General features: G+C 38.9%; 1 protein-coding gene across 2 annotated transcripts in view; it reads left to right on the top strand.

The window, feature by feature from the left end:
• Positions 1 to 23622, top strand: part of NKAIN2 (sodium/potassium transporting ATPase interacting 2) — a 571249-nt gene that overhangs the window by 47154 nt on the left and 500473 nt on the right. The gene's annotated exons all lie outside the window — the stretch shown is intronic.

The following is a 23622-nucleotide window of genomic DNA, read 5'->3' as shown; positions in this document are numbered from 1 at the left end:
TAAGCCAGCAATGTTATTGATTAAGACTGCATTTCCTTTTCTCTTCACATATTTGAAGTAATTGCTTAGAATAGATTTTATTTTTGAGAGCTCAATAAATTAAATATAACCCTCCTAAACCTTAATAACATAAAACCTATTTTATGTTTTTTATGACTTTAAAGATCATCTTGTTCCAACCCTCCTGCCATGGGCAGGGACATGTCCCACTAGCCCAGGTTACTCAAAGCCCCGTCCAACCTGGCCTTGAACACTTACAGGGATGGGGCATCCACAACTTCTCTGGGCAACCCGTTCCAGTGTTTCACCATCTTCGGAGTAAAGAATTTCATCCTAATATCTAATCTGAAACTCCCCTCTTTCATAATTTAAATCTGTTACCCTTTGTGCTATCGCTATACTCCCTGGACTCCTTCCTGGTCAACAGGTCCATGTCCTTTTGATGTTGGGGGCCCCAGAGCTGGACGCAGTACTCCAGGTGGGGTGTCACAAGAGTGGAGTAGAGGCATAGAATCACCTCCCTCGACCTGCTGGCCTCCTCAACCTGCTGCTTTTGATGCATCTCAGGATGCTGTTGGCTTTCTGGGCTGCAAGTGCACATTGCTGGCTCATGTTGAGCTTCTCACCCACCAGCACTCCCAAGTCCTTCTCCTCAGAGCTCCTCTCAAGCCATTCTCTGCCCAGCCTGTATTTGTGCTTACAATTGCCCCAATACACGTGCAGGACCTTGCACTTAGCCTTGTTGAATTTCATGAGGTTTGCACAGGCTCACTTCTCAAGCTTGTCCAGGTCTCTCTGGATGGCATCCCTACCCTCCAGCGTGTCGACCACTCCACACAGCTTGGTGTTGTTGGCAAACTTGCTGCGGGTGCACTCCTCCTGCGGTCCATGTCACTGTCAAAAATGTTAAATAGTGTTGATCCCAGTACCAACCCCTGAGGAATGCTACTCATCACTGATCGCCACTTGGACATCCAGCTGTTGACCACAATTCTTTGAGTCCAGCCATCCAGCCAATTCCTTATTCACTGAGAGGTCCATCCATCAAATCCATGTCTCTCCAATTTAGAGACAAGGATGTCATGCAGGAAGGAATAATAGAAATCTCATCTTTTTAACGTCTCTCATCATGTTCTCTAAACACAGCAGTGAAGAAAGAGATAACAGAGATAAAGTTAAGATGTGCTAACACAGAATGGTTCAAAGGATATTGCATGCATGTGCCAAAGAACACATATTCTTCACAGTTTTGTGATGTATATATTTTAAGACATATTGTTGAAGCAGATGAAAAAGTTGCAACACACCTTTGCCGGATTGAAAACTTTACTGTGTGGACTTTTCACTGGGAATTTTGTTAATGTTTAAGAAAGAAATGGTTTCCAGTTGGTATTTCAGTAGGAGCTGACTAAATGGGCATAACGTATTAAGCATAAACCCAAAGTGTTAAAGGGCTTCTGTGTATTCAGTAACTGTGCCTGCTAACTTCCCATCAGGAAATCAGGAAAAAATGGTGCAGAAATGCTCATTATTTTTTCCAGTTTTGGAGTAAAGCTTGTTTTTAAAGTAGCTTAGTTTTTTTGTTCAATTATTCTGTCAATGATATCAACACAGGGTCTCAATTATGTTTCTTGGTTAATTACTGCTTCAAAATGGGCAAGCGATGAGAATTAAACATCTTTGTGCTTAATCCAGAGAGATTATTTTCCAATAAATATAGTCTTTCAGTGACAAAGCAATAGGTATCTTTTAAAAGCTACTGTGAAAAATACTGTCTTATGGCCTTTCCATAAATGTCCCTTCTTTTAATTTTTGGCAATCTTTTTCAGCAGTGATTTAAACAGAACTTCGGCTACCAAGCAGAGCTGGTTAAACTGAAACCTCCCAGAGCTGTCGGTGCGTTCATGTTTTCTCTGCAAAATACTGCACTTGAATCCCTACAGATTCTTTAGCTTTCATCCTACTGAAGTGAAGCAAATAGGAACCATATATTCTGGCTTCCAAGACAAATCAGCAGAATATCTCTAGCTCCATGCAGACACCTGAGATTGTCTCACAGTTTTCTAATGCTTACAACAGGGTGTAACTAATTTTTTGGTCAGCATTACACTGCAAGTAGATAAATGCAGATTTAGAAATGGAAGCCACTCCACAGCAGTACAGCATTATAAGTGTGTAACAAAGCTACATTTTTGCCATGCCCTGTTTGACTGTTTTTCCAGCTGTCAGTACCTCTTCCTTTTCTTCCCCATATATAAGTGCAGTAACTTCACTTAGATTCATGCACAGAAATCAGCCTCTACTGTTAATGTTCTTTCCACATCTACTTCCACCTGTTTGTGGATATGTGAATTTGAGAGTTTGACTTTCGTAAAATTTTGCTCGTAATATGCATTAGCAAACCATTAGACTTAATCATTTGTTTGGCCCCAAATGGGTTTCCATTAGCACCCTTGTGGAAACTAAAATGGAAAAATGATTTGCTTATGAAAGGCAGAAAAGGAGAAATTCAGAGACGAGTGCTTTCCTGATCTGTATATCTTTCTGATCAGCCAGCAGAAAATAGGACTGAAATAAGCATGGTCATTGAAAAAAATCAGGATCACCAGCCACTCATGCTGTTTTCCCCCAGGACTCTGTAAAGGTTTCATTCTTTGATTCCGAAATGATTTCTTTTAGAATCATAGATATTCATGAAATATGTTATTTGGTAACAAGTCAGCCACTCTAGTTTAACTCTCTAGCAACACAGTTATTCTGTCACGGTCAATCACCAAGTGAGTTATGATTGTTGCAGATGAATCAAGAATTTCATTTGAGACAGGGATTTACCAGTCTTTCAAAGGGTTTGGAATTTTTTTCCTTTTCATTCTCAGACATTGCATCAATTTTTTTTGTCATGTTATGTAAAATGCTCCAATATCAAGGAGTTCACAGACAATGGATGGAAAATATCTACCTTCAGGTACACTGTGGCCTAATGATTTTCCCTTCTAAGTTCTACTATATCCTGATATCTAGCCTTTTCCTTTGCCTCATTTCATGTTCTTATTCCTTATTAAGCATCCTTTGTCAGAACTAGTTAGTGTACTTAGCCCGTGTACTCATTTTTTTCTTCAAGGTATATTGAATGCATTTTTAATAGTGTTTAGGGTTGCATCAAGAGGGTGCTTTGAAATTAATCTCTTGTTCATTCCCAGCTTTAGGGCTGTGGTTCATAATGAGGATTTTAACTGGATCCCATTTGGATCAATCTAAACCAGGACTGCCAGGAACAAACTTCACATGCTTTTCTTACGAAAGCAAACTCAGGCCTTGGGACACGATTAGGGCTCGTTGAAAGTACAACCCTCTCAAATGTGTAGGCGTCAGGTCCTCAGCGCTAATTGTTTTGCTCAGGAAATCTGCTGCTATTAGTCTTCACTAGATGCTGCTGTAGACGGAGGCATTTAGTCCTGGTTCCAGTCACACTACACCTAATGGAGTCTTATGCAGAAGGATTTGTTCTTAGAGATTACACCTCTGATAGTTGTGTCTGGATTTCTGAATATCCCACTTGGATGCATATAAAATGTTCCTTTAGTTTATTTGTCAATCTCATAAGTATTTTCAGTTTCTTCTCTGGATTCTTACTACTCTTTTCTTTTTCTGTGTATGTTATAATTCACCATCGTTATTATAGACGCATTATTTGTAAGGAGAAAGATTGCAGGGCTCTACCACAATATTGTCAAGGAACTATAGGCACTATTGCTTTCCCCTCCTTTAAGACATTATAAACTTTTTTCTCATTTGTCTTTTATTAATATCCTTAACATTTCTACTGTAGGCTAGAACCGAGACTCAAGAATCTTGCACTCTAAGTCAGGCTGTACCACGGGCCTTGTGGATCACCTTGGCCGTATCATTTACTGCCCTGTATGGCTGTTTCTCATTCTCTGAGAGAAAGAAATAATTTTTGCCCAAATTTCTTAAAGTTTGAGATGAATAAATTAAAGTGCATGCAAAACCTTGATCTCCTAATTACTAGTGACTTTCAGCCACCTTGTTGAATATATTCTTCTCTTCAAATGCAAGAAGATGATGTTTTATAGTAACCTGAGCAAATACAGAATATAAAACAAAAATCAGGAAATGCAGGCAACTTGCTACATTGTTGTGTTTACCTCACTCTAATTTTTATTTTTTTCCTCTCCTGTGAGGATGGATTAGAAATATTATGTAGTCAGGGAGCAGTTTTGAGAAGGTTTCAAAGAATAATATCAGACATTAGTACCATACAATAAAGTTGTCTGGAAGAGGATTGCTACTTTGCTGAAAGAAATAGAAGAGGATGCTTCTTGGTCAGTAGGCTTTCCTTTTCTCTGTTACCTCCAAAGGGCAGAGAGAAGTATGTAGGTAGAAAAGGTAGAAACGTGGTAGAAACACTGTCATCTATGTGAGTATTTCCTGTGGGTTGTTTTTTTTTTTGTGTTTTGTTTTGTTTTGTTTTGTTTTTAATGCATACTTTCTGAAGTTATTGGCATAATTTAACATAAATCCTTTCCTTTATCTCTGTGGTGAAGGCGGAGCGGAATGAAAATGTTACATAACTTAGGCAACGCTAAAATAAAGCATCTGACACTGGCAGAAACAAAAGCAGTCTTTTTTTCCAGGTGAAATTACTGGTACTGAAATAACATTTCAACAATAAAACATAAAAGTGATACACAGTGGGAGATCATTAAAAAGTATCCTGTCACTTGAATCAGACCATGTATTGTAATGCAGATTATATTGATTTGCTGCGAGTTTCAGATTGAAACTAGAGTTTCCCCCAGGTGAGCACAGGTACTAAATCTCTTTGAATTACGGTGGCAAGCAGCAGGGTAGTTGGTACAACGTCTCTCTTACCAAAAACTTGAGATCAGAAGGTTATTAGTAGGAGGTTTTCAGATTTCTTTCTGAAAGCTCAATAAATTATTAACCAACTGCATTCATATTATTCGCAGTACTGCTGATGGATAGTTTTTTTTAAAAAGAGCAGTGCTGTGCCTTTATTTTTGTTGTAAAGTAGAATATTATTCATGTTGTTCTTTTCAAAGATTAAGAGACATTATCTCAGGTAGAGGCAAGATGCCCTTTCCCAAGATCTAAATTCAGATCTTCCACGTTATAGTTCCCTGCAATTACCAGGCCTGTAAGGACAGTCCTTGTTGTTGCTTTTTGAAAATGTCCTAACTTTATCAGTTTTACCTTTGGTAGATACTGTGTCCCACATCCTCAAAGGATGTGAGCAGGAATAGGAAAAGCCATAACAGAAAGGCATGTCAAGACTATAGATGAGGCTGCTAGAATTACCCTCTCAAATGATCCTCTGTGACATTCGAAAGTATCAAATGGGGTAGCAAACTTCTCAGAGTTAATCTGATCAGTCTGCGTCATGCAAGATAGAGGTTTCCTCCCATTTAGGTCCTGTGATCTCTCATTCATGTCCTGCCAGCTGAAGGCCATCACAGTACAGACTGTCCCAGTTTCCATGACAATTCACAAAAAGTTCGGTGGGAACATGTACGATGGCTAATGTGCTGCTTTGGGGAGCTGAGAGACAAAGGACTGAGTAAATCTACTTCTACTGAAGGCCAGTAGCAAGAAGCCTGACTCAGTTACGTTAAGGTCTCTTTAGGTTGCCCAACTAGCATGAAGCAACCTGGCGGTCACAGAAACAACCCCAGTGTGCAAGGAGTAGCCTACAGCCAGAGCAGAGACCGCAGGACTGTGTGAGTCTGCTTACAGCCTCTAAAGGGTGAGATCCATCAAAGACTGAACTTGTGGAAGGGGAGGCAATTAAAGAGAGAACAAATCTAGAGCTGTACTGCGCACCATTTTTGCAGACTCTGACAAGGAGAGGTCGGTTGTCGAGGAGGACCGCAGGAAGCACAGCTTCAGGCAGAGCAGCCCAAACCCCCTTTGACTTTTGCTGCTGAGTCTCAGCCTGTGTCAGAGTGCTGGAGTACAAAGTGTTGGTGATTCAACGCTCATCTCGTCTCAGCTCTTTGCTCTGTTGCAAAAATTGCATATCTGAGAGCTGGGACAAGGGAGTGGAATAAGATCAGAATTGCTCAGTAGCTGGTGGTGATACCTTTGAGGATCACACCACCAGTACTAAAAACTACTGTAGATTTTCGTCACTTTTCAAAGAAACTGCATTCAATTTCTACTTTGCCTTGATGTATCGTATCAGATCTGTCAGATTCTGTTTCACATTAGATCTGGCTTTGAAAATATTATTTTACCATTTCTTTCCCTGAAAGACTTTCCAACTAAAGTGAGGGAGTGTGTTGTTATTTTATTTTTTAGCTTGATTTAGTACTCTGAAGCAGATTCTCTGTATTCTTATATTATTGCTGTTACTGAATTTAGCCCTCATAGAGGAATAGCCTTTCAGGCTGCGTGTCCCTGTTGCAGAAGAGATACGACTTGAGCATCTACTTTCTTGCCCTAGCATTACTCTGTCAGCATGCTCGCCTTCTGTCTCAAGGAGCACTCCTTAATCATGAAGAACAGTTCTTTTCAGAGATCTGTTTCATCTTGGGCATTTTTGCTGGGCCTGTTGTGATGGTACAGAGTTGAAGGGGTGGGATTTTTCTTGTGGCATTTTCTTAATTGGGTTTTGGACTGAGTCTGCTATCTTGTGTCAAATAAACTAATGAATATGGAACATGGTGCAGGCAGTTCAAATCATCCTACAACCTTAAGTACCAATTTCTGTCAGTTCCTGTCAAAATTTTACCTTTTATAATTTTGGAAGGATTTCTTATGCTAAAACTGTAGCTGAGCTGTACCCCTATATTGTGCCAGAACTTCAGCTGAATGTGCGTTGCTTTATACTAACAAGGTGATTTTGCATAATTTGTGGATTTCTAAAGGGAAGGAGGGGAGATGTCTGACCAGGTGCAAGTCTGAAAGCCTTTCAGCATTGTTAAATTACTAGTATTTCAGTACAGGTTACTGAACATTGATTGAAAGGAAGTTCAAAAGGATTACAAGAAGAACAAAATCTCAATTGTGGACCTTAAAGTAATAGGTTTGTTCTTAACAGGTGTAGATTTTTGTAGCTCTAATGACATCCATGAAATTACACCTTTATGAAACTTTTCTTCTGAAAAGCTCTTCCTCTTGGATTATGCAGTTTCCTGCAAATACAAAGAAGAGAGATTAATTCTACTTGAAAATGAGCATTCATGATTTTGACTTGTCTTCTCAATTGTGATATACTGTGTCCCTATTTGTTTCACATTGTTTTTATTTTCTCTGACGTTCAAAATCTGCTGGAGAAATATTCTAGCTCTTGCCTGTTTTTCAGTAGATCGGTGTCTTTACCAAATGTTAGATTTGCAGCACACTATGGGATCATGCCAAAAGTAATCATTGCCTTTTTCAGTGTTTGGATCCCAAATTTCAATTAATTGCTGTTATTTTATTTATTACTGTCTTTTAGAAGACTTAGTAATACATTTGTACCATGCCATAGCACTTTTGGAGTAGAGCTAATGGCAAATTCATGGAAGAGAGCTAGCTGGCAAGAGAGCTAACTGGCAAGAGAAACCACTGAATTACGGCTTAGGAAGGATTGTTCAATGTGGAGCTCATGCATAGCAGACTTAGACGTGCCAATGGAACAAATGGCATTAGGGATTTTTGTTCAGTAGTTCTTTGATGTTTAAAAAGGTCAACTTGATCTGCACAGTTACAAGATATAAATTCATTTCTGTAATCAACATATTTTTTGTTTCAAGCTCTCACCCCTAGTAGCGTGAAACTGCATTGAGAAAGAAGCTCGTATTTTAGATTCCAGTTTTCCTGGAACATACTCCTATCAGCTGGTGTCACATTTGCCTCCTTTTCAGACATCTAAGCTGAGATTCTTTTCGCCCAGTAAATGCTAAAAGCTAGTCATCTCACCCTAAGCGACCCACTCCCTCCTTTTACCCAACGGAGAGAAACAGCTACATCAAGTGAAGGCAGATATCTCACATCCTCACAGTGAAATGAAGCACACTTCAGAGGTGCCTATTTCTCTCCATTGATTATTGCAAATCCTAGTCTAGAGCATAGGTAGTCTTAGCTAACCCGTCAATGCCTAATTTAGGCAGAATGACTGTACTCTTGATCCTTACTTCCAAGTTCATAATTTGTCGCTGAAGCTTCTCAGAAGAGCTGACGCATGCAACCAAACTGCAGGAACGTTTGTTAAAAAAATACTAAAAACCATTCAACCAGGAATTGAAAAGCACTTTCTTAGCTGGAGGTTAGGCACGTCCCCCATTTGAACTCGTCCTTAAAAATGTAAGATTAAGCTCTGGGCTCTGGAAGCAGTCTTTAACAAATTATGTTCTTGACTCGTAAGAGCTGCACATATTACTGTAAGAACATGTTCCTGAAGTGAGAGAACTGAAAGGAAAGGGTAAAGGAAGACCTCAAAACTTAATGTGCATTAGCTGTTGGGTCAGTTGGTTAGATTCAAAAGAGATGTAAGGAGCCTTCATAGGCTGGAAACCCACACAATAAAAAGGAAAGACAAAAACAGTCAGTGCAGTCACAATGGCATATCTCACTTATTAATGACCCTTTAATAAAAGATTCTGGAAGAGAGTTTGTCTGTAGTTCTTTTATTCTTTCAGTTTAGAGTGTTAACTGACAAAGCTTTATGAAATGGTTTTGCACTCAAAAGAAGTTTTGTTCATGTGATGACCTCCAGTTTTAAAAGGAATATTTTTTAATTAATAAAGAGAAGGTTACAATTTATCAGCTATGGATAGAGGTACTAAAGCTGCTTTATAAAGACGAAGTCTATATTGAGGAAGAAATTAAGCAGCTTGATGTACACTTGTACATATTTTTTAAAAGGTTAGAGGTATGAAAAGTATGAAAGTCACAGTACCTTTCCTTTCCTGAGGTATTCCGACAGTTAAAATTGCTAGACCCTAAGAAATCGGGGCTTGCTGTTTTCTTCAGTGATTAACCTTAAGATGTTAGAATGTTAGAATGATAAGATCACAGAATTATAGAGTCATAGAATGGTTTGGGTTGGAAGGGACCTTTAAAGGTCATCTAGCCCAACCCCCCTGCAATGAGCAGGGACATCTTCAACTAGAGCAGGTTGCTCAGAGCCCCGTCCAACCTGACCTGGAATGTTTCACAGAATGGTCCATCTACCACCATTCTGGGCAACCTGTTCCAGTGTTTCACCACCCTCATTGTTAAAAAATTTCTTCCTTCTATCTAGTCTAAAACTTCCATCTTTTAGTTTAAAGCCCTTGTCCTATCGCAACAGGCCCTGTTAAAATGTTCTTTTACTTGGAACTCATAAAACAATTTGCGTATTGATAAATGGATAGTGCATTTTCACAGCTGCTTTCTATAAATAAATAAGCAAAGAAGCATTAAAATACAGTAATAGCAGCACCAAAGTTTTACAATGACAAATTTTTCAGCATTCCATATCTCTTTTCTTGCGGTAATTCTATACCACATTGCTTAGTTATATAGACAATGAAACTTTTGTTTCTTTATGTTTTGAGAAGTCATCATTGTGTTTGCTGTTCCACGTGTACTGGAAGATGATTGCCCTTCTAGCATTAACCAACGGAAGTTTTCCCACTTCTTTCATACTGGAGTTAGTTCTTCGCCTTTTCCCATGCAGAATATACTTTTAATACTGCCAGAAACCAACTAGAAGAATGCCCTTACCTGCAACTCCAAAAAAGTAAGAATCTCACTAGTGTCACCCTCCCACCCAAAAAAAGGAAAAAAACAAACAAACAAACAAAAACCACAAAAGAAACCCCAAACCCCCAAAGCAATAACTGAGCAAAAACATAGAAAGCCACAGAGTTTTACAAGATTTTCATACTTTAACCTCTGGATTGCTTGTCAAGAGACTGGCATGTTCTACAGGGGATTTCAGTAGGCAGCCACCAGAACCAAAAATTTAATTGACAACCACAGAACCAATCTTGTCAACTTCATTTGTATTTAAAAGGAGTTGATATAGAAGATCTCTGTGCAAGCTTAGGGAATTCCGCAATTCCCTTGTTGTTTATCTACTGTAGGAACACTTTGCAATTCATCTTCCCTGTCTTGCCAACATTGTAATGTTGGTGTCAGTAGCAAGCTCAACCAGAACTGAGAGTTCAACAGAAAAACTGGGGAACAAAAACCTAAGAATTTCTGCATAGCAAAGAAATCCAGCATAAGCATATTGGCAAGCTCTGCATGACATGGGTTGGGGTGAAGCTTCATGCCATGCTGAAGTATTTCTTGTTTGGTGAGGAGAATCGGTGTCGGTGCTGCTGTGTTTCATCGTCTCAGTTACTAAAAGAGTTTTGAAGTGCAACCCTAATCATAAAAGCAATGTTAATGCTTTGTGACAAATTTGAAGTCGATTAAATGTTTATTTACTTTACAGGACACACAAGGAATCTGTGTAAGTGTCATTATGATACTGTAAAGTATCATTTATCTCAAAGGGCTCAAAAGGTACAGCAGTTGCAGGAAAATGAGCAAAAGGAGAATGTTAGAGGAAAAAGGCTAAAGACAATGTCAGCTTTCCTCCAGTATTTCCTACTCTTCCTTACAGTCATCTATTGCTTTCTTTTTTCAACCTCTTTTCAGCTTTCCAGTGATACCTTCATACTCGTACCTGTGTAATTTTTACCAATGTTTACTTATTCCTTTGCTTTAGCCCTAGATCTTTGCATTTAATGTGCTGTGTGGCAGTACAGACAGTACAGATTGCTCAGCTTTGGCCGAGGACTTCACGCATGACAACAGGCAGAATTTGAACTCTCTCTTTGCCTCTTTTATGAAATGCATCACCTATAAAAGAGCTAAAGCATATAACAATTGGTTTATTCAGAGGGGATCTAACTGGCTCATAGGCACTCTTCTGTGCCATTCAGGAAGCAGCTGTCAGACTAAATAAAAATACATGATAAAACAAACTCATCTTTTTAATTGATTTTAATCTAGCTGCATCCAGCCATAAAATGCTTCCCATTGATGATATAGCAAATAGTGTGAATGCAATTAGTTAGCAATTCAATGTGCCTTCCAGAAAACAGTCTCCAAACCTTCCTGGAAATAACTTTCTTCTGTCATAATGAACAAATTTTTTTTGGAGACGTATGAAACCACCAGGTTTTAGAATCTCTTCAAATCTGAATTCTGAAAATTTATATGGTCTTTCTGAAATTGATACAAAAACTTTGGTGGGGGAGGCAATGGATGCTCATTTTAAAGGGAAAGAAATAACTGTGGCATGCCCTAGCATATAGACACTCTTCTGAAAACATTTGTACACCATGTTTTTATCTTTTGCCAGTCAGAGTGCTCTGCAGAACTGAAATAACTTCTTTCACATTTTCTTAAATGTACAGTTACCATGATTTGAAGATAGACTTCTATTTGTTTTTCGAAGTTTGTAGCAACTTGTGATCAAGTTGCTACAGGAAGGATATATTACAACTACTCACTAAAAACCCAAAACCACAAGTGGTAATCAGTCCATTAGTGTACCACATACCATTTCTAAGTGATTCTGGAGCATTCTCTGGTAAAAGGGAAAGTCTTAACGGAACTTCTCTGCTTCTGATACTGCTAATTATCTCAAATTGATTGCACAGGTTATTCTTTCTACATTGGATTACGGGCTGGTTTTAAGCATCCTCGGCCATATGATGTCCACGCCCTCAGTCACTGTGCAGCCCTACAGTGGTTGTTTCCTCTGGATCATCCAGATCCATTTGCTGCATGTGTTGCTACGTTCAGGAGGGAAAACAAGCACTTTCTAACATATAGCAATAGAAATAAAGTTGAAAGACCAAAAGCTACAACTGAGAAGAGCACTGAGGTAAGTCAAGAGTGACTGCCTCTGATTAGCTTCCTTCTGTTTACCCACCAACACACCACCTTCCTGTTTGTGGTGCAAATAGCCTTGTCATTGCTGATGACATGATAAGCAACAGCTTTTAATTTCCAAGCTGGTGCACCTGGATTTAGATTGTTGGATGACTATTATTACCCTTGTTCCTTTTTTTTTTTCACCTGAGTTAGTTTGTCTAATGGGAGTTATATCGAAGCACGAAGGCAAAACTGTCATTCACCGGTTTTCAGCAGGAGGTAGGCTCCTCCCAAGCTCTTACTGAAGGGTTGAAGAAAATTGTTTCTTTTGGAGTTTTTCTTTTACTGTGATTGAGGTATGAGTCGCTAATGAGATGGCTCCACAAAATGACCAGAAATGAGTAAAAATCAGACACTCAGTTCGTCTCAGTGCATATAAAGATTATGCCTGGTTTTACAGCTGGTTCCCCAGTTCCCGTCAGTTTCTAATGAACCAGCACCAGGCTGCAGCTGATTGCCCTGGTAGGTAAGAGCCTGATACATTTTGGGCTGATACAGGAGCTTGACTTCTGGTTACCTCGTGGCTTTTATACTGGATTGAGGTACCCTCCTTGTTGTTCGGTGTGCTTCAGGGGCAGCCCAGCCCTTGAAGTAACTCCTCTGCATACGTAGTGTTGTCTCGCTCTTTTGTGTACTTGAAATTCTGCTCGGTTACTGAGCCTACCTCAGCTGCAGGCCACTTCTCTGCTCTCATCAGGGGGAAATACCCCTTGATAAGTGCTTAATCTTAGTTGAGTTGCTCTGCAGCATTTGACTCTCTACTGCAAGAAGGTTTGAAAGTTTTACTGGGAAACTCTTGAGACTTTTTTCATCAATGAGCTTTCCCAGCAGAGTTAATCTATTTCACTTTCCCAGCACCTGCTAAGATTTCTTAAGCCCCTGGTTTCTGGTACTTTTAAAATGATGTAATATTATTCTCTTGAATAAACTAAAGACAGTTTAGTCTATGTATTTCTCCATAGTTGTCATTAATTCCAGTTGCGGTGGTACATGTAAAGGAAGGTAAGACTTCTCTTGGTTCCCTAAATTTATGGTGAAGTGAATGACCTTTATTAATGTGCTAATATTGCACATTTTTCCTTTTCAAGAAGTTTCTTTGAAAGTAGAGTTACAGGCATAATGTATTACTGTGACTAAGCATAATGAAATATCACTTTAAGAAAAAAATTATTTTTAGTTGTCACCTAATGAGCCCTACCTCTAGTTTAAGTACTCTCTATGGAATAACATGAGATTATTTTTGCCTGAAGGCTATTGCTATTAAATATTTGAAAAATACCCATAATTTATATAAGCTAGCTTCTCTCATTATTAATGATTTTTGCCTATAGGACTTTCAGCACTTTTGCATACTTCTTAAATGTATTGATTCATTTGACATCCTCTGGAAGTCAGATATAATTAAAAAAATTTGAAAGTGTTTGTTTACTGGAATAATTTTTTGAACTGCAGAAATAACACAGTGCTTATGCTAGAAAAAATTCTGATTATGAATCTAATGAGGATTATGTTGCTAAGTGCTTCTGTCTTCTAAAAGGCAAGAAACGGATAGCCATAATATGACATCTTAACACCAATGGATGAGTGTAACTGACAGTTTCGTTCCTCTGAGTTTTGAACTGTTGTTGAAAGCAATGAGACACTTTGCATGTTCTGTGTAATGCAGCATCCTTGGCTGGAAAAATGAAAATATGGAAATGGAAGATATTTGAGTCTAAAAGCATAAATTTCCACTAGGTCAGCAAATCTGCAGTGCAAAATTGACCATAGTGGCTACGTATAGAGTGCATTTAAGGGCTTAAAAGAACCAAATCATACTGCATTTTTTTTTCTTTTGAAGTGGAAATAAAATCCCGTCACTAATTCATTTAGGTGTTACATGTGTTATTCGTTTTGGAGGTTTTTTGGGTTTGTTTCAGGGCGGAGTTTTGGGGCTTGGGTTTTTTTCCCCTGTAGCAATAGTTAATAGGTGAAAAAGGTTACTAATTACTTTGTGAAGCAGAGCTCCTTCACTGTCTTCTATGGCACTTAGTGCCCATTTAATGATGTATTTTGTTTTACCTCCATGGACTAAGAATGTGAGGAGAGAAGATAGAAATTAAGATATGATTTACATAAGAACTGTTCCTATTCTAATTTTTTAAGTTTACACAGATGAAGAACTTCACTTTCTGAGGACAAGTGAAAGGACTGGAATGTTGATTTTATGGGAGTAACTCCTCTAGTTGAAGACAAATGTATTTGATTTTTAGTAGATCCTAGCAGTGTGTATTTATTTTAAATTTATTTGACACATTAAAAAGCACCCATCCAGGGTTGGAAATGCCTTTGACATTTATCGAAAATACAGCCGTACTCTAAGCAATTGTTGATTCTTTCCATAATTATACAGCCTAGGACTCAGCAAAGCATGTATATAACTCTAAGTACACACTTAAATGCTCTGATGGATAGGACAGCTTGGCTACTACATGGCAGCGCGGAAGAATGAAATGGAAAGGTCATGGTCTCTTCTGTGTTTGAGTACATCTGCCAGGGCAAAGAAATCAGAAATTGGACGAATTTTACGATGTGGATGTGGGACCAGCAGAGCCAGATTTTATTTCACTCTATCAGAACAGTGCCAGAGAAACGTGAAGAGGCACGTGGCAGGAACTCATCAGCCTGCAACACATCCTATGGCTGTTACAGTGTCTGGTGAAAATGCGATCAATGAGATCTCTCAGAGAAAGGAGAAGTAAACACCTAACGTGATCTTTGACAGCTCTTAGGAGCTGATCCCAATCAGGGTGTTGCAAAGAATATCCTTGCCCTTGCCTCAAGCGTAGCTCGAACAAATGCAGTGTTACAATATTCAAAGTTAAGAAAATGTGGATCACTTAAAGATTTTTTTTTTCTCTTTGATTCATTAGGAAGAGACTGTGCACTCCAGCTAAATTGATGGATTCTTGAGACCAGTTTTGCTGCTTCCACAGCCTCTGTTCAAGTAGTCTTACTTAGATGAACGGCCTGTTTAAAAAAACAAAACAAAACAAAAAAGGGTGTGTGTGGAAATTCCTAACATGATTTTGTGGAGATCTTGCATATTCTCGGTGACCTACATACTTTTTTCCACCACTTTATGCGTTTATTATATATATAAAGCTGGGCTTTAGGCCTCGTTCTGAAAAGAAAATGCTGTAAACAAAAGAGTAAACATACTGCTTCTGGTACAAGAGCCTTGTTGCAGCTATCTGAGGGGATAAAGTGAACTATGGGATCTCCTTAATTATAATTTTTAGGGGGAAAAACATAGGTAGCACTGTTTTAAGTCACAGCTTAAAACAGTGATTATGAAGTGTAGAAAACTGGCAAACCCATATTCACTTCGTGCTTTAGATTACGAAGATCACGTGCCTGGATTCTCAGCAGTTTCCTAGTGATCACTAAATAAAAAATCTTATTTAGTGGGGAGAGAAACTGTAAGTTTTATTAGAAATCCTTTGGTTGGGAAAGTAACTGTCCTTCTGCTGTGCATTGAAGACAAAAAGATTGGTGTCACCAGGACTAACTACAGGGCCTTGTCATCTGAAAAGTGAGGAATCCATAGGTGAATCTCATTCCTAAGGTAATGGAGCCTTCCAGCGTGTGCTGTCCACATGGGTCTTGCATCCCAGGCTCTGGTCACTTTTAGTATAGAACAGGTCAAGGCAGAAGCAGATGGGTTCTGTGGAATAACTGAGCTAAGCACATGATATGTTGCAGTGACCCCAAGAGTACAGATATATACATCTACGTGTGAGGCTGACATCTGGTTTGGTGGCTCTTACAGTCTGTATAGAAAAATAAATAGCCTTACAATTAAAGAAGAAAAAAGAATCCAGACTCTAGGATCATGCTCTCATTTTATTGAGAAATTTTTAGATCACCGGATCCTACATAGCCATAGTCCTCCTTGATGGAAAGGAATCCCTTTCATTTAGGTACCTTTTTTGAAAGTGTGTTTTTGATACAAAGTTGTACAAGAATATATTCAGCTTTAGCCTTTTCAAGGAGGAAAAAATAGTGCAGGCTATCCTCAGTTTATAACCTCTTTCAAGTAAGCTGTGACCAAAAGAAAGAAGTGTCTGTCAGAGATCCTTGAATTTTTTTTCTGGGGGGGATTTCCTGACTGCAGGCTGCGTTACAGTTGGTCCATTCCTATTGTATAATTATACCTACCCTACATGCGTGCACAAACACAAAAGGATATTGAAATTCCAGTGTGATACCTAGAAGTTCATTGAAATGGCAGTAACTGATACCTCTAAAATGATAGTGCTAGTAGTTCATGTTGGACTGTCGTGTTGCCAGGGATGTTTTCTTAGGACTGAACACAAAGACAAGAACTCAAACAATAAACAACTTGTCCAATCTCTGTCACATGCATACTAAGCTTCTTGAAAGCCAGTGCTGACATATCTACTTACTGCCCTGCTCTCTGACCACATTCAAGCCTTGTATCTAAACCCACTTTCTTTCTAGGGTTATTTTGAGAATTTTCTGTAAACTTCCTTGAGGTTGATGTTCATTTTTGTTTGCTTTTGTTTGTTTTTTTTTTTTAATCTTTTTTTTTTCTTTTTCTTTTATTTTTCCCAGCATGTATATTCCACTATGGGTTGAAGTAGATATTAGGGACATGTAATCATGATAGGAAAGAAAGATATATTATTAAGTATTGAAAACAATAAAGCATGAAACTAAAGGAGACTGTCTTGCCTTTACTGTCTTCTGAGAACAGAGGAGTTTGATAAGGTGGAGCCATGGGTAATTTTGAGGGCTGGTCATGGTCTGTCCTCCAAAGATGTAGTATGCAAAAGGATTCAGGAAGTGGTGCGGGGACCCCTTCAGGGATTCTGAAGTTACAGAAGGATCTTAGTGAAAAACAATTACTTGGCTTTCTATAAAACAAAAGTACATTAAAAATAATGGTGTCCCAGTCATGATAAAAAGTCAAAATTTTTACTCTTTTCAATAAATTAAACTGTTCTTGGTTTTAAATAAAATGAAATAATTCTATATTATCATTTCAGTTTTGTGTACTTTTGCATTATTATAGATAGATTAATTCCCTCACCATCCCCCAAATGTTATTTTAAATCAAAGACTGGATTTTTCAATCAGAGAAATCAGAAACAAAATTCTAGGGTTTTTTTCTGGAGTTTTGAGCATCAAAAGCTGGCTTTAAAAAATTGTCCTTTTCTTTATAAAGATACTGTGTAGCACTCTTGCTAGATTTGCAAACTTCATTGCTCTGGAATGAATCTGTCCTATGTTCATCTTAAATGACACATTAGACTGACTTTATCAGAAAACTCTGCCTCAGGTATTGGTACAATATTTTCATTTGTCAGAAAGATTAAGAGAACACGTAACAACTCAAGTAGAGAATCTGAGATGCAGAGGAGTAAATACTGTACACCAAGAAACAAGTCCAGAAAACGAATTAGAGAGATAAGACTTCTTGTACTAGAAATTTTATATCTCTGGGCTTTTTCAGTTTAATAAATATAGACAGATACAGCTTCAATAGTAGTGATATTAATAAATGGAGACAATTGTATTCCAGTATGTCAAAAGCCTGAAAGTCATTGCCCTCTCCTCCCCAAATAAGATATTGACAAGAAAGGAGAAAAAAAATGTAGTTTTTGAAATACCTTAAAATGTTGAGGAGACTCCAGGCACTGGACTCCCATTATTCATTTCATGAAATAAGTTATTGCCTACACATCCATTAAAACAAAAAATAGAAATAACAGCTTAATTGGTACACAGGATAAGGACTAAACAGCATAGTAGAAGCTGAAACAAAATGGGAGGTTGACTTAGTCTCATGCTAGTGTCAATGCTTATTGCCACGTGGGGTAGATTAACACAAAACTATTTCTTAGCAGTGTTTCTGCTTGCTTTATTTTCCCCTTTTCTGTCATCAGTTTGTTTTTTTTCTTCCAGTGGTGTGAAGTACTCTTGTAAAGCCGTATCACTTTCCTCTTGACATTATCTGCTGGTGCTGGAAGTTCTTATGAGTGGGAAGTATACGTGTTTTCATGGAATCTCGTTGTGTAGTGTTTACATGTGGAAGATGTATGCTAATCCCCCTCCTGCAAATTAGCTCTTTAGATCCTTAAAATAGTCTCTATAAAATAGGCAAATGCAAACACTCGAGAAAGGTGCCTGTGTGGAAAGAGCAGAGTAGAATTATGCCACCCCATTGTATAGATTTGGCAGTGGCTGTATAGCTCCTACCAAATTTTCTGCAACAAATGTGTTTCTGAAAGTTGCAAAATGGGAAAAGTAGCTGAGCTCAAGAAGAGGAAGAACTTTATAATGAACACTATGAAAGTGATACAGACGTTTCCTGTATTGTCTGACAACTTAGTCTCAATTGATTCTGATACACGTACTGTGGGAGAGCAGAGGTGGCCAGAGCTTTCATAGAGATGTGGCCACATCTGTTCCTTCAAGTGAGCAACCCAAAACCACTAAAAGCAAGTAGGTCTTGAAACAAAGAAAACTCAAGATTTATTGGTTGAGATGGCTTAAAATAAATGGTTTGAGAGCAGATCTCTCTTACCCCTCCCAACCCACTGTGTTTGTTGAGTGGGTCCTGTCCTGCTGTCAATCCAGCAACTTTCATCAGCTTTCTGAGCTGCAACAAATTCTGCATTTTCTCTTCTGAACCTCTACGAATATATCTTTTTAATCATGAGCTCTGAGGCTTGGCTTTGAGCTTGTTCCCTGCTTGTCTTAGGAGTCTCTTATTCTCTGCTTTTGCTGGAGGCTCCTAGCTTGCTGTGTTTCTCAGTCATTCTGTCTGCTCCATCCTGTAATCAAACACATCCACTCCAAGACAAGCATCCACTCCCATCCAGGAGGCTCCACACCCGTTCTCAGCAAGTGCACATGCGGCATACGTGCTGCAACTGGCAAATGCACAAACCAGGACGGATGCCTTTCATCAGCCTCCCATTGGCCACCTGAGTGATGGCTTAACATGACAACACCGCAGGAGAGGTAGCTGTGCTGTGAATTTGAGGAGCCTGGTGGTACCCAGAGTCAGAGTGGTTACAAGGAGAAGAACTGTAAATGGAGTTATAGCCTGCTGCTCTTGTGCCCAACATTTAGGAAGAGGTGGAGAGAAAGAGATAAGAACAACAAGTAATTAAGGAGACAGATCTGAAGGTCTGTTTCCTTTCATAATATATTAATATAGTATCAATTGTTTGTGTTAAAGGGTTTTGGCTGTCATTCCCTGCAGATTTATTGAGTGTGGGAGGCCAAGCCTCCTGTTCCAAGTAATGGTGAATGATGAATGACTGCTTCCAGGTAAATTCTTCCTCCCTCAGATGACAACAGAAAGGACCAGAATGATGTGTAGAGTCTGTCACTTGGTGATACGATTTTATTAAACAGAATAGTTGACCTATCTTTTAAAATGTAACATATAATAAAAAACTGAAAAGAATAAAAATAAAGTGTTTCTCAGCTTGATTGCTGATTATCTAGCTCATTCACATTGACAAAAGCTTGCGAGGGGAAAAAAAAAAAACAACCCTGAAAAAGAGTAGAGCCAATTGTCATAGTATAAAGTATAGCATGATAAAAAAGAAATTTTGAGTGAACAAATTTACAATTGACCAAAGCATAGCTGCCATCTGTCCTTCAAATAAATGAGAATGCAGCTGCTCAATGATGTTACATTAGACTAATGTACCAAGGACTACAAGACTAAATGATGACATCTGAGTCATTTGGCATATATGAAATGGACATTGAAATAAATCACTGTCCCAGAGCAAAGATCTCTTTGAAAGCAAATGATCCTGGCTCAGCATTTATTCTTGATCAGTTCCTTCTCCCCACCTCTGTTCCGTACTTGCAGCACCAGTTGTGTAGCCACACACTTTAAAAAGGCACGAGCGTATGTGCCCCACGCAGGCTGCGCAGATTAAGCGGAGGCCACACATGATTCACTAAACGGCAAAGGGACTTGGTGACTTAGTCAAAACCAATATGAAAGTGAATGGGTCACTTTTAGCCATTTGACAGTTCTGGCTTTGTAAGTAGGTCACGACTTTGGAATATTAACGTATTACAGCGAACTTAATTATATGCAACAGCAAGCTTGTAAGGAGAGGATTTTAACTGTAGCTTCTGGATCTGCATTGAGTTCTATAAGCAGAGGAAAGCAGATGATTGATTTCCCTTCTTGCTTTCTTTTGTAAAGGAGCCAAAATCGTTTTATCCGAAGCCCTTTTTATTTGGATGTATGGACTGCAGATATAATTTTATAATGCTTCGTCTTAACGGTAAGTGGAGGGTGTCTTGTTGAGTAGTGCCTGTATAGTTGGTTTTGCTGCTACACTGCTTTCTGGAAAGCAAATGGAAATAATTTGAGAGAAAGAAGATGTCGCAGAGAGAACCTGACCTGGACGTCCCTCAGAAACACAAACCTTGTGGAGAAGATAAAATCTGTGCTTTGAAAGATCTTACTTTAAAATGCAAAGCTTTCTCCCACATTGGTGTCACCAATGAAGTGCTTATTTCGCAGAGGGTTCTGCTTTTAATTGTAGGGCACTACATCAAATTCCAGAAGATAAATGAACATGGAACAAATTTGTACTGGCTCTGTCAATAACTAATCTGACATCAGCATTTAGCTCTTGGACAAAGGGAGCTTTGAGATCCAGAGAAGATGACAAAAGGGCCTTTTCTTTGTGTTTTAATTTGAATGTTAAATTTCTGTCAGCTCAAGCACTATGTTATTAATTAAAAAAAAAGGGGGGGGGGGAGAAAAAAAAGGAAGCTGATGTTTGCTTCTTTTTCATAACGTGCACACATGCTGTTTTACTGAGACCTTTACAAGCTGCTGTTGGCTATCCGTACACTCCTGAGGCTGTTTTATTATTGTTCACCCTTTCTGCAGAAAACAAAATGCAGCAACTTATGCCATGACATTTTGTGACATTTCCAGATATGAACATCTGGGAAGTTTAGTGTGACAGTGACAGCAAAGCCGACAATGATTTTCCAGTGCCATGTACAGCCCGGGCATCTGCAGTCATTGCCTTTTCATTTTATTTGCCTCTCCCTCCCTCCCTCCTTCTCCCACCCAAATGCTTAATACAGCCCTTCTCTATTTTGGCCTTGAAGATAGAATAATATCCCACATTTATTTCAAAGCTGTGCGTGGAGCATTGTACATCAAGTGCATCACAAAGCGGTTCGGAGCAAAAGGGAAGTGCATTCCAGCTAGCAAGAGGAAGCGCAGCTGCACAAGTTGGTCTAATTGCAGACATTGGGTGGATTTGATCATCAGATGTCTACTCTGCATAAAATGGAAGTTAAACAGCTAAACATTAATTACTTCCATTATTGCATTTATATAATGAGATGAAAGGGAAAAAAACCCCAACAACCCACACATCTTGGGTAGTAAGCCAAAGGGAGACAAGGGGAAGAAACAACAAACAAAATGCCAAACGGTTGCTACATTTAAAATGTAAAATGCGTGATAAAAGGTGCACTGGAGGAAGATAACGGATTTATAAATGACTCAAACTGCAACACTAGTATGGTTAGTTAATAAAATAATGTAAAACAAATCAAAGGACGCTGAAACTTTTGAGAAATGTTATCAGGATCATCTTGAATTAAAATTATATTCATAAACATTGGTGACTGTAGGGAGTTATAAATAGCAAAAGACAGGACTGTGTGCCAGCTATGTAAGTTCGTGTTGGATTTAAATGCTGCATCTAACAACCTGTCTAAAGGAGGAATTTTTGATGTTGTGAAATTATGGCTTACCGTGACCTAACAGTATGAGGCACAAACACGTAGTCAACATGTTAACTTCATTTTCAGCTTAAACTATTTATTTGCCTTTTCTGGTCTCTTGGACCTCTACAGAAATTGTCTTTTGTAAGGAACTATCTCTCTGTTGCTTTGAGAGCCAATAGTGAGTGGCATTAGGAAGAACAAAAATCGCGTAATGTTATCTAGTGTGTTGTAGCATTTGCAGCCACAAGACCATTTGAAAACCTCAAAAAAATTGTAGCAACCAGGCTTTAAAATTACAGTGTCTTTTAAAGATAATTTGAAAGACTAATGACTCAAATAAAGCCTCCTTATCTTAAAAAACATTCAAATGGAAGATTCAGTATCGACCTTAAGTTTTATGTGTAGAGAACCTCTACTTCGGCACAGAGTGACAGCAAAATAGTTTATATGTAATTATTTTCGTTTGTATTTACTGCGGTCAAACACTGTACTGTGTTTGGCTGGTTTTAGGTACAACACTGGTCTTACAGCATTTTTCCTGCAGTGAGCGGCTTTGAAATATTCATAGTGTTGCTTTAAAAAAAAAAAGTGCTAAGATGAAGAAAAAGGTAGGGTACAAGAGGAAAGAAGTAATGTGTATTAGGTGAGCATTTTGTTCATATCCTCTAGGAAAAATTTATATTAGTTTGTTCAGAATTGCTTTCTTGGGAGGATGGGAACAGCCATGTGTAGTCCAGTCCACTATTCTGTCCCAGAATGGACCATATTCATAGAAACAGTGTCAGCTTGGCAGATGGAAAATTATCTTCCTAGTCCTTATTATCAGACATTTCCCAAAACACAAGGTTTTCTCTTCCTTGAAAAATACTGCATTTCCTCTGCTCCTCTTGAGAAAATCTCACCAATAAACTAATTTATGAGAATATTCCTTGAAGGCAAATGCTAAAGGAGCGTGGTAGCAGAGTGCAAAGGCCATGACTTGTCAACTGAAACCAGAGAATTGGCAGATTGGGCCCACAGAGCAATTCCTCGCTCAGACCAGAGAAGCTGATGCTCCTGGAGGACAAGCAGAGCTGGAGGATGTTTCCGTGTTGCTTTCTGGTGAGCGTCTGCCAGGCCACGAGACGGCAATGACTTCTGGTCGCTAGGTGATTTTCTCCCTTCCCCTGGAAATATATATAATGAGTCAGAGAGAATGTTTTTTAGACTGCCATTAGCCAGTGGTTGTTTCAGCCTGAGACAATTCTGATTGAAATAAAGTAATTTCCTTACCCAGCTGAATATATTAAAACAACGGAGATTGTAATAATCTTAACTGCAAAGTGGCCTGATGAATCAGATTCAGTGAAAGGTTTCTCTTTTGCCTCTTCCCCCTTTCCATCCTCCTCCTCCCCCAGCTTTCTCTTCATTTGAAACACACGTCTTCCTTTTACTTTTCAGGACCTTTGTCTTACTTTGCTTTACCCCTTTTTATCCTGCTGAAAACCTAAGCAAATTGATAGAGCGAAGCCCAAATACAGTGTCAACAGCCTACAGAGAGCTTTCCTTAGAAGACAGCAGGCACAGACTTGCTTTTCTGCTTCACAGTATGAGGATGCAGCAAATCCGAGCAGCTGTTCCATGGAGAGTTTTGGCACAGTGAAACCGTTTTGTGCAATGATGCTCTGGCCTAGCCCCAAAATTTCTTTCTCCCAAGCTCCCTTATGCAGTGTACTGGAGAGCTCAGTTGGCTGGGGATGCGGTGTCCCCCTTCCCCTCACCCCAGCCCCTATGCATCTTCTCTGCAGTTTGAGCCACCTGCTGAGAAGAAGTATTCTTTCTATTGCTTTCTGTTGCTTTTGGCCCTTGCACATCAGTATTGACAAACACAAGGTTGTT

Source organism: Chroicocephalus ridibundus, chromosome 3 (assembly GCF_963924245.1).
Source record: "Chroicocephalus ridibundus chromosome 3, bChrRid1.1, whole genome shotgun sequence".
NCBI classification, from domain to species: domain Eukaryota; kingdom Metazoa; phylum Chordata; class Aves; order Charadriiformes; family Laridae; genus Chroicocephalus; species Chroicocephalus ridibundus.
This window is presented reverse-complemented; position numbering and strand designations above follow the sequence as displayed.